Consider the following 11875-nt stretch of genomic DNA (forward strand, 5'->3'; position numbering starts at 1 on the left):
GCGTCCAGGTGCGGGTGGCTCCTCTTCCACGGGGCCAGCGTGCCTCCTGAGGTCTGCCGCCTTGGCCTGCCCATGGCGAGCCTGCCGTCCGCAAGAAATGGAACGGCGGAAGGTCCCGACGGGGCTTCTTTCCTCAGAAGCCTCCGAACTAGTCGCCAACCGGGCCACGGGAGGGGCTCTGCCGAATTCCGTCGCAGGAAAGCACGCTGGAGTCTCACTGACGGGGGGAGGGGGGCCAAGCAGGCCAAGGACGTCGGATCTTGCCCGGGAAGGACTCCCACGGAGCGTAGTCAGAAATGCCGAGTTCCCCCGACGGGATTCCTCCGGCCCAGGTCATGCCCGCACATCCCCCCCGTGCCTCGAAGGCCGGGGAAATACACGAGGCTCCGCCAGGCCGGAGCGGCCCCAGCAGTGGGACGGGCAGCAGGCTCTGCGGCCGCCGCTAGCCCACCCGGAGGAGCGTGGCGGCCCCAAAGGCAGCAGCAGGCCTTGCTGTGTGGCTGGCAGCCTGAAGAGGGGGCGGCGGAGGAGGAGGCGGCGGGGGAAGCAGGAGCAAAGACAGGCAGGAGAGCGCTGCCCCACCCAGCCGGTCGGTCGCCTGCCTCCGAGGCTAGCACGCTCCCTACTCCCCCCCTCCCCGCCCGGCAGCCAGCCTGAAGAGTCGGAGGAGGCGGTGGTGGTGGCAGGAGCAGGGAGGAGAGCGCCCCCCCACATCTCCCTCCGAGCGCGCTCCCACTCCCCCACTCCCCGCTCGGCGCCCGGCAGCCTGAACAGGAGGAGACCCAGGAGGAGGAGCCCGGTTAGGGCGGCGGCGGGGCTTTGGGGGGGGCAGTTTGGCGCCCCTGAGGGCCGGCGCGCTCTAGGCGAGCGCCTAGTTCGCCTAGCGGGCAAGCCGGCCCTGGGTTGCTATGACAACTGTAGCCTAGAGGCACCAATTACTTTCAGGCCTAAGCATTCCTGTCCCCCAGCTTCACAGGAGAGGGCAAATGATGGCCACTGGGTGGGACTGAGGGCCCCTGGAACTGGGACCTGGAAAGATCATGAGGCTGCTTTACTCTTGGCTGTTTTATGCTTTTAATAAGCTGTTGTTGGTGTTTTTAGTTTCTTTAGTTTTAGTTCCACTGATGCTTTAGTTTTAGTTCCACTGATGTTTTGAGTTAGTTTTTGGGGTCTGTGTTATATTTTTGATTATCTTGTTATAGGGGTTGTTTTAATTGGATTTTATTGTTGTAAACTGTCTTGGACACTGCAATGGAGAGGTGCTATACAAATGTTTTCAATAGTAAAAATAAAGAGAGAAGAAAGATGCAGGCCTGGTTCACACACTCAGAACAATGAGGTAGTTATGACATCGTGAGGGCAGAGTATAGAACAGATGGCATTACTTGAGATGACAGGTAGTGAAGGGCATAGTCCATTTTATGTTATCATTGCCCTAAGTTTATGAACCAGACCCCACTCTCCTCTTTGCTTTCCCTGTGTTTATGTGGTTCCAGCAGTGACAGCACTTAGGGTTGCTTGCCTCCAGGTGTGGCCTGGAGATCTCTTGGAATTACAACTGATCTCCAGACTACAGAGATCATTTTCCATGAAGAAAATGGCTCCCCTCCAAAAGCCCACCCTCCACAGGTTCCACCCCCATATCTCTAACAAGTTCCCAACCTGGACTCAGCAACCCTAGCCAGCAGTGAAATATCCTTCCTCTACAGGTCCGTCCAAATTATCTGAGAAGGGGAACAGTACTTGGGAGGCCTGTTATGAAAGTAACCTGCTCACCTTTCATTTCTCCTAGCTTCTTTTCTGCGCACTGTGCATTTTCTTTGCATTAGATGCCACCACAGAAACTAAACAGCAAAGCAAAAGTACAAAAGGCAAAAAGAGAGGCTCAACAAAGGTCAAGATCCAGCGCCTGAGGGCTCAGGAATCCTCACCAGACCCAGTGCTGAGGGTAAATCCAGGGGCCTCAACAGACTACACCCTAGTGGAGGATTACGAGCAGAGCATCCATGAGATGGTTAACCAGCTGAAGAACAGCTCTGAGCCCCTGGACAGCAAGTGTCAGGTCAACCTGAGACTCTGGATGTCCAACAAGAGGAGTTTGTCTCCTTGGGCCTACAGGTGAGAGAGAGCAGGAACATGTCTCTGCCCACAGGGCATCTTTATACATTTACTTTACAAAATTTATACCCCACTTTTTTGCCCTCATAAGGTGCACAAGGCAGTTAACAAATTTAAAACATACATAATAAAATGGGATCTTAGGGGCCTTTCCCCATGAGTCAAATTTTTGGCGCCTGCCACATTTTCATTAGCATGCTACACAAGTAATCCACAGTCCAAAGCCAATAGTATAATAACTACTCCCTCTATAATGAAGGTAGGTTGCTAACTCTGGACTGGGAAATACCTGGAGATTTTGGGGATAGAGACTGGCATGGTAGCATTTGGGGAGCAAAGTGACAACAAGATATAATGCCATAGGGGTAACCCTCCAAAGCAGCCATTTTTTCCAGGGGAACTGATTTCTGTAGTCTGGAAATCAGTTGTAATTCTGGGAGATCTCCAAGCCCCACTTGAAGGGTGAAAAAGGCAGAAGTATATTTAAAACAACAACAACAACAACAGCTCCAGTGCCAGTTCTAGACATCTAGGAGCACAAAGGAAATAAAAGTAAAAATAATGTAAAACAGAAAAGCCGTGGGGGTGGGTGCAGTGTTACCTGTGTTTTTCAGCACAGATTATACCACAAGCAACATCCAGTAAGTACCCATGAAAGCCATGCAACCATGTTCCATGCAGCAAGTACAACAGCAGTGAGATTTTTACAGGCAGAAAATTCTCCTTCGGTCCTTTGGGAGTGGAGAGGGGCCATAGCCTGAGACTTCCGATTTTCCCCCGCCATTTTTTTTAACTGAGCGATGTGCGCTTGGGCAAAGCTTCACCCTGAGCGTTTGTTTAAAAAAAAAGAAAGAAAAAAAGCCCTTAGTGTAGCGTTTTGGAGGAGTCCGGGACTTCAGGGAGGCCAGTTTGGTCTTTAAACTTTAAAGGTAAGTCCTTACCTTTAAAGTTTAAATGTAATATGGAGTGTTTTGAGCATGCTCAAACTGAGTTTTTAAAAAAAAGCCGACGCCCGTAGCGTGTGAGCGGGCATACAGCGATGGGATCTGCAAAATGGAGGTAAGTTTGATTGCGTTTCAGCCGGCATAAACTGCACCAGTTCCAACCGGTACAGTTTATGCCGGCTGAAACGCCACGGCTGAACGCACCCATTGTGAGAAGCTGACACTGGGTTCTCTCATTCTACATTAGACCTTTTTTTCTGGGAAACGTCTCTCAAATTTCTGTTCTAGTGCCAACAGGCTGAAATGGAACTGGGGGAAAAAGAGAATGTCATTCTCCAGTGATCCAGGAGTGAGGCAGTCCTCCAGACTCCTTACTCCTGGGTAACAGCTCCTCGCCTCCAACTTCAGGGCCGGCAGACTCTTTTGTCATGGAGGGGAGGGGCTTGTGCTCCTGCATCCCAGTCTATCCGGCCCTGCTTTTCGAGCAGGACGTTGGCAGACTGTGCTCCCGTGAAGCACACTTGGACGGAAGAATTACAAAGTGAAGAGAAGGGGCTGTAGCAGGTAGAGGTTTTTTCCTCCCTGAGCTGCCCACCCCCCCCCTTCGGGATCCTTGATTGCTTCTTGAGAAGCTCGGTGTACGTGGACCTGGGTAATCCCCGGGGAACAGCAACGCTGCATAGTTGCCTCCCGCGCCTCGCTCCTAGCGGGGGGGGGGGCTAGTTGAGCGCGCTCCCTTTTCCCGATCCCTGCCTTTGGACTGTGGGCTCTGGAGGACTGTGGTGGAGGAAGGTGCCTTGGGAGGGACAGACGCAGCTGTGGCAGTGTCCCGGAGAGGCACACCAATGACCGGCTCCTTTCCCCCTTCTTCCTGCGCAGCTTCCAGGAGCGTCGAAAGTGAGAGCTGGTCATGGTATCGGAGGTGGTAAGAGATCCTCTGATGGGGGGGGGGAGTTACAACCTTCCTTTCCTCCCCCCTGAACTTTTCCTTAGGGTCCCTGGCTGCCCGCAATTAAGCTGCAGGGAAGCCTGTTTAGAAACACACCTGTTTGGAGGGTTGTGTAAAGTGATGCTGGACCTGTGCAGGGATTTTTCTCTACATTTTCTCCCCGGCTTTTTCCCTTGGGCTCTTCAGGAGTGATAGGTTTTGTTTTCCCCTGCATTAGCCTGGGAAGCTCTCCTTTTTTCTGGATTACAGCAGGGGGAGGGGAAGAGAGAAAAGGCGGGAGGCTGCACTCTGCAACAAAGTGTTACTTTCATTTTTGCAGAGGCCTTATCAATATGGCCGCAAAGGCTGGAACCTCCTCCAACCAGAAGTCCAGAAGACTACATGCCAGTTTGAATTACCTGACTCCCCTAAGGCCCCCTTTACTCAATCTACAGAGAGTCCAGGAGAGGAAGCTCAAGCAAATCTTCTCTGTTGGATTAAATCTGAAATGAAAAAGGAGTTTAGGGCACTATGGTAGGAATCCCAAAACTTTAATAGAGCTGGGGAAGGAACCTCTCAGGGTCCAGGAGGTTCCAAAAGACACAGTTCCAGTGATGTGGACAGTCCCATTCCCTGTAAACAACAAAAAAGAAGCTCTAAGTCTCACAAGGATCTTATAGCGAGTGAGGCGGGCTCTGACCCTGATTCTGATGGTTCTGATTCTCCCAAAGAGAGGGGAAGTTATCAGACGAAGAGGAAGATATGGTTCCAGTGGTGGAGTCAAGGCTTTTCCCTCAAGAACTTTACAATAAGCTTTTGCCTAAGGTCATTAGAATGCTGGAATTGTCTTACACTCCCAAAAAGCAGGAGGAGGATGACTCTGAGTTCCCCACTGGGTCAGACAAAGCCATCCCCAAGACTCATACTAAACCAACAGGGGTTCCTTTACCAGCAGCTTTCTACAAAGTAATGAAAGCTGAGTGGGAAAACTCCGCAAAACCAAAAGCCACGCATTCTGTTTTTGGAAAGTTTTATTTTCTCATTCCAGAGGTGTCAAAGAAACTTAGACTGCCAGTTGTAGATGATCCTATTAACAACCTGGTATCTACCTCGGTGCTTCCAATGGGAGCAGATGGACTTCCAAAGGACAATAGCGATAAGAGGATTGAGCAGGCCTTGAGAAAGGATTTTGAAGCCTCTGCTAATGCCCTCAGAGCATCAGTGACAGGTTCCTTATTCACTAGGGCGGCCTACTCCTCAGACTTGGCTAAGGCAGACAGCGGCATTCCAAAGGACCTCAAGGATGAGCTGAAGAAAATCGCTTTGGCCACGGCTTTTGTGGCAGATGCCACTCTCGATTCTGTGCAACAGTCCGCGAGAGGAATTGCTTGCAGTGTCACAGCTCGACGGAATACTTGGCTGAGGAGCTGGGACATGGATCCCTCTGCACGGTTGCAGCAGTACCCTTCAAGGGCATTAACCTCTTTGGAGAAGGCCTCGAGACGTACCTTGTGGAGGACAAGGATAAAAAGAAGGTTCTCCTTTCCAAGAAGAAAGAGAGCAGAGACAGACGTCGCCCTCAGTCCTTTCGTGACAATAAAAGGGAGTCTAAGCCGACCTATGCTAGGTCCTTTCGGGACAAATGGCAGCCAAAGCCCAAGGATTCGAGAGCTCAGTCCTTCTGCTCTAAACAACGCCAGAACACCAAGAGTCCAAGAAGGGGAACTTCTGTATGACTATGCCGAGCAAAGAAAGACCCTAGGAATAGGAGGTCGTCTTTTAGAGTTTGCACAAATTTGGACGGAATCCATTTTGGACAGGTGGGTTCTAGAATCAGTGTCCCTAGAGTTCCACTCCTTGCCTCAGAATCATTTCATGGAGATCCCAAGAAAAAAGTCAGAAACAAAACAGGCTTCACTGCTCTTGGCAATTGCTCATCTGATAGAAATAGGGGCCATAGAACAAGTTCCGATCTCAGAGAGGTCGCACAGAGTTTATTCTACCTTGTTTATGGTTCCAAAGAAAAATTGAGAGGTCAGAGCGATTCTGGACCTCAAATGGTTGAACAGATGGGTAGTCACCAAGAAGTTCAAGATGGAGACAGTGAATTTTATAAATTGAATGTATAAAATAAAAGTCGATCCTAGTGGCCATACAAAAGGGAGACTACATGGCTTCGATAGACTTATCGGAAGCGTATCTTCATGTACCAATAAGAGAGTCACATCAGAAGTATCTGAGATTTGCCTACGACAGAGAGCATTACCAGTATCGGGCTCTCCCCTTTGGCTTCAAGTCTTCACCCAGAGTGTTCACAAAGATACTGGTGACACTGGTGGCATACTTGAGGATGATGAGAGTGTCACTTTCCCCGTATTTAGACGACATTCTTGTAAAGGCGCCATCATATCAGGAGACCCTGCAATCTTTGCAGATCACATTGAGAGAACTAGAATGTCATGGGTTCGTTGTGAATTTTAAAAAGAGTTCATTAATTCCATCTCAGGTGATTCAGCATTTAAGTGTCCAAATCGATTCGGCCAGGGACAGGGAATTCCTGTCACTAGAAGGTCAACAGAAGCTATGGCAATGGACACAGAAAATTGCGCAGGCCCAGAGGGTAGAAGTTATGCAATTGGCTCAACTTCTGGGGATGCAGGTATCGTGTCAGGAGGTGCTGCAATGGTCCAGGCTCCATACAAGGATGCTACAAATCTTTTTGCTTCCCTTTCAAGCAGACATTGCACAGAAGAGGATTCGGGAAGTTGAGGTCCCACAGTCAGTGAGAGAGCAATTGCAATGGTGGATGGATCTGAATAGTTTTCTGGAGGGGGTACCACTCAGGGAACCTCCCAGGATAGTAATCACAATGGACGCAAGTCTGCTCATGCGGAAGGTAGGATGGTGCAGAACACTTGGACTGTGAAAGAATGAGCAGTATGAACCTTCTTGAATTAAGGGCTATCAGACTGGCGCTGGAAAAATTTCTCAATTTGATACAGGGCAGTCATGTATTGATCCAGACCGACAATATGACGGCCAAGGTGTACGTCAACCGCCAAGGAGGCACACACTTCAAATGGTTACACAAGGATACAAGCAAGTTGATACATTGGGCGGAAGCCCACATTCTTTCCATAAAGGCGATCCATGTGGCTGGTCGGGAGAACACAGTGGCAGACTGGCTCAGCTGTCAGTGGGTGGACCAGTCTGAATGGATGCTCAACAGAGCAGTGTTTGGGCAAATATGTCAGAAATTCGGGAGACTGGAGGTGGACTTATTTGCCACACAGAACAACCGTCAAACAGTTCAGTTTGTGTCTGAAGGACCCTCTAGCCATTGGAGTAGACGCCCTTCACATGACATGGCCTAGGGGCCTTCTATATGCCTTTCCGCCACTTCAACTCATTCAGAGAGTGATTCAATGAATAATCGACCTGAAGGTGGAGGTGGTTTTGGTTGCCCCGTGGTGGCCCAGAAGGGCGTGGTTCCAAGACTTGAAAAGATTGTCGATCGAGGAACCATGGCACCTTCCTCAAGTAGTGGACTTACTAACTCAGGGCGAGACAGTTCATCCTCAACCAGAGCTTTTAAAACTCACAGCTTGGAGGTTGAGAGGCAGCAGCTAAGGGGGGTGGGTTACCCTGATGGTGTAGTAAAAACCATGTTAGCTGTGAGGAAGGGATCCACGAATAGGGTCTATAATACTACATGGCAGAGCTTTTATTCTTGGTGTAAGGGAAAATGACTTGACCTGATGAGAGCCTCCATGGGCAATATCCTGGATTTTCTACAGGCGGGACTTGTACCAGTACTTTGCGTAGGCAAGTGGCAGCTATCTCAGCTATTAAAGGGGCTGGAAAGGGCAAATCCCTGGCCAAACATCCGCACATTAAGAGATTCCTAAAGGGGCTTCTTTGTTGAACCCTCCGCCAGTTCACAGGTTCCCGACATGGATCCTTAACACAGTTCTGATGGCCCTGTGTAAGGCGCCATTTGAGCCTATGGCGACATGTCCCCTTAAAGAATTAACTTTCAAGACCATTTTCTTGGTGGGTATTACTTTTGCTAGAAGGGTGTCGGAGTTAAGAGCATTGTCAGTTGATAGGGAGCTCTGCACTTTTCACCTTGACAAGGTAGTATTTCTACTGGACCCAGCCTTTGTGCCGAAGGTTAATTCGACCTTTCGTAGGTCGGCGGAGGTAGTCTTACCATCCTTTTGTCCCAATCCCCAGAATGAGAAGGAAAGACAGTTACACTGTCTCGATGTGTGGAGGGCCCTTAGTTTTTACATTGAATGAACTAAGGGGATAAGAGTGCATGACTCCCTCTTTGTCTCTTTCCGTAAGTCTTCCATGGGTAGGAGAGTTTCAGCTTCTTCCATTAGCAGATAGATATACAAGTCTAGGCATATAAAGCAAGGGGACTGGAGCCACCCCATGGGGTTACGGCTCATTCTCTAAGGGGGGCGGCTATGTCGGCGGCTTACAGGGCCTTTCCCTCCCTGGAGGTAGTGTGCAGGGCAACTACATGGAAATCCACTCATTCTTTCACTAGGCATTACAGGATTGATAAGATGGCCTCGGCTGAAGCAGCCTTTGGCAGCAGAGTCTTGCAGCACGCCTTATAGGTGGGGAAGCAGTTGGTCCTGCCCTGGGTTACAGCTGTTCTACGTCCCAGGAGTAAGGAGTCTGGAGGACTGCCCCACTCCTGGATCACCGGAGAATGGAAGATTTATCTCCACTTACCGTGAAGCTTCCTTCTCAGGGATCCAGAGCGGGGCAGTCCTGCCCACCCAAGGTTGGGGTTTTTTTTGGGGGGGGGAACTGCTTCCTTCACCTGTAGGGGTGTTGGCAATGGTCGTCACCCGGAGGTTGCCACTGGGAGATGGAAAGCAGGTTTACCATCACCGGGGGTTGCTTGGTTTGAAACTGTGGTGATGGGTGGTTACAGTTTGTTTGGGTTAAGCCCCCCGTTGGGTTTTTTTGTTTTTGTGGAGTTGTGGTTTTTGTTCCTTTTATGAGACAGGGGAAAGGTGGCTTGGAGTACGACTGGGATGCAGGAGCACAAGCCCCTCCCCTCCATGACGAAAGAGTCTGCCGGCCCTGCAGTTGGAGGCGAGGAGCTGTTACCCAGGAGTAAGGAGTCTGGAGGACTGCCCCACTCTGGATCACCGAGAAGGAAGCTTCACGGTAAGTGGAGATAAATCTTCCATTTTAGGTCAGTTGATTATTATTATAGCCTAGACCTGTGCTGAAAATAATCCAATTAATTCCTGTTTCACTGCTGGATTTGGTGTAGGAACAGTAGCGCACATATGCATACCCAAGTCCATATTGGGGAGAACTGGGATTTACAGAAACCTGCTGGTTTATTTTTTTTAATGACCTGTCTTTACAAGCCATCTAAATTGAACATGCGTTTTCTCATGTCAACATGATTCTATATTCTTTCAGGATGAACCATGATGCTGCACGAATCCCAGCTGACATCCCAGAGGCACTGTGCCTCTGTGCAGGATGCATCAATCCTTTCACCATGCAGGAAGACCGTACCCTGGTCAGTATTCCTATCTACAGCAAAATCCCAGTCCGTCGCCTGCTGTGTGAGCCAAGCAAAACTCACAGGAAGAAGAAAAAGTGCCATAAAGAGTACAAAATGGTAATGGAGACCATTGCTGTAGGTTGTACTTGCATTTTCTGAGGACACATGGTGGGCAGGTCTTCTTCCATCTTTGCAGCAGGGCCCTCTGCTCCCATCTATCTAGCCTCCTTCTTTTGCCAGTTAGAACAGGTGATCTACGGGCCCTTCCTCTAAGTCCTTGCTCCTTTTCCTGTCACAATGAGGCAAGGTGGATGTGTGTGCACATGTGCATTTTCAGAAGCCAAAACTGCTTTGGTCAGGACCCTTCTCTCCCATCACCTTCTGCTAAGCCTGGAACTGCCTCGTACAGCCGGCAATCAATCAATTAGGAATTTGGCTTATTAAGGGGCTTCACTACCTGTCACAGTGTGTCTGGGTCCATGTTAAGACAGACCTATGTAATTGCCTTTTAAAAACTACAGCAGCTCATATTTTCAGAGGGTAGTCATGTAGGTCTGTAGTACAAGAGCCAGATTCAAGTTCAGTGGCACTTTAGAGACCCACAAGGTTCTTGAGTGTATAAGCTTTCAAGAGTAAAAGCTCTGACTATAGCTGGCAAAGGGAGCTTAGACTCTCAAAAAGTTGTACCCCAGAAATCTTGTTGGCCTCTTAAGATGCCACTGGACTAGAATCTAGCTTATGGTATGAATCCACAAGCACACTTATTTCCCACTGCCAGTTGTTCTAACTGACATACCTGTATGCTCATGTGTCTAGCAGAGAACTGTCTTGGCACATGAAGAGAACAGTTGCTGGAGGGGCAGGAAGAAGGGCCTGCATCATAAGTGCAGAGGACTCAGATGTGTAACTGTCTTGGTGTTTTGGCCTTTCTGAAGATCATCATTGCAGCTGCTGACCACTCTCTGCTTACAAGTTGCTTTTGTATTGGATTATGGAGGCCTTAAGTCAATTGTGATCAATCTTAGGCCAGAATAGCATCAAGATCCCAATGGTCTTTTATGCCATTCATCTTTTTGGAGAATGTTACTGAAACAGAAAAATAAAACCCTTCTGTAGGAACCACTGTTTATCTGCATTGACTGCTGAAGGTCAAAAGCTGGGAGCTGGCCCTTCAGATTCTTGATCGTAGGTCCGTGGGAGTAGGAGAGTCTGTGCTTGCCCTGTGGGATGTGGAAGGGGACAGGCTTTCACAGCCAGGATACTTGGCAGGCTATTGTTCACCCTACACAACCCTATCAAGAGAATTCCTTATCTCAACCCCAAGCAGGCTTATGAGCCTGGTGCTGGCAGCTTTGATAGCAAAATCTGGGAAGTAGGGAGAGGCTTGGATAAGGGCCAAATGAGAAAACAGCAGGGTGGTGCTTGTGCCAAATAAAAGTAGAGCCAGGAAGCGGTCAGAGAACCTCAAACTATTCAACTAAGCCAATCATACCCTGAGGCCACTGACCATGACTACATACATAGGAGCCTTGTATAGGAAAGCCTCCCTTCACCTCAAGGCAAACAATAGTTCTCCATCCCATGGGAAATGGGCACAGGTCAGTACCATAGTTCCCTCCAAGCTGCACTAGGGGGTGCTAGTGCAGAAAATTTTAATAGGCAGCGCAGGGGGTTCTGCTTTGGCTCACAAGGCATTTTCCCTGCCATTGGAAACAATGGCTGATGGGGGCACCTCCTTCTGGGGCCCATAGAATTCGACCCCCTGGCCCAACCTTTTTAAAACTGGGGGAGGGGGTCTGAGGAGAGGCACCAGCAGCTATACTGCAAATTTGGTGCCTCTACCTAAAAATAGCCTCCCAGATCGATGTTCTATTATAGTCTATGGGGCCTATTGACTATAATGATCCCCATAGGCTACAATAGAGCCAGAATATTTTTTTGCACACCCCTATTAAGCTTTTCAGCATGATTTGTAAGCTGCCTTGAGTCACAGGAAAAATATAAAAATATAAATATGGGATATAAATATTTCAATAAATAAGTAGTTTGGGCACGTTGATAAAATTTAAGCAACTTCGTGTTTGTTAGGTGAGTTAGGGTTCTGACAGTGATTGTTCCTCCTCTGTAATGTTGGTTGACCTGTAATGTTGGTTGTCGTATTTCACACACACAAAAATCCCAAAGTAGACTGCAACAGTCCCCCCCCCCAAAGTGCTGGTATATTTTCTAAGGCTCAGCACAAGGTGACAGTCCAAGGCCAGGTCTACCAATATAGTGGACTGGGTAGATCTGTTCTCTGGAGGCCAGGTCTAATAGTGGAAAAGGGTGGGTAGACCTCTT

Source organism: Gekko japonicus, unplaced genomic scaffold (assembly GCF_001447785.1).
Source record: "Gekko japonicus isolate JY-2015 unplaced genomic scaffold, Gekko_japonicus_V1.1 scaffold222, whole genome shotgun sequence".
NCBI lineage: Eukaryota > Metazoa > Chordata > Lepidosauria > Squamata > Gekkonidae > Gekko > Gekko japonicus.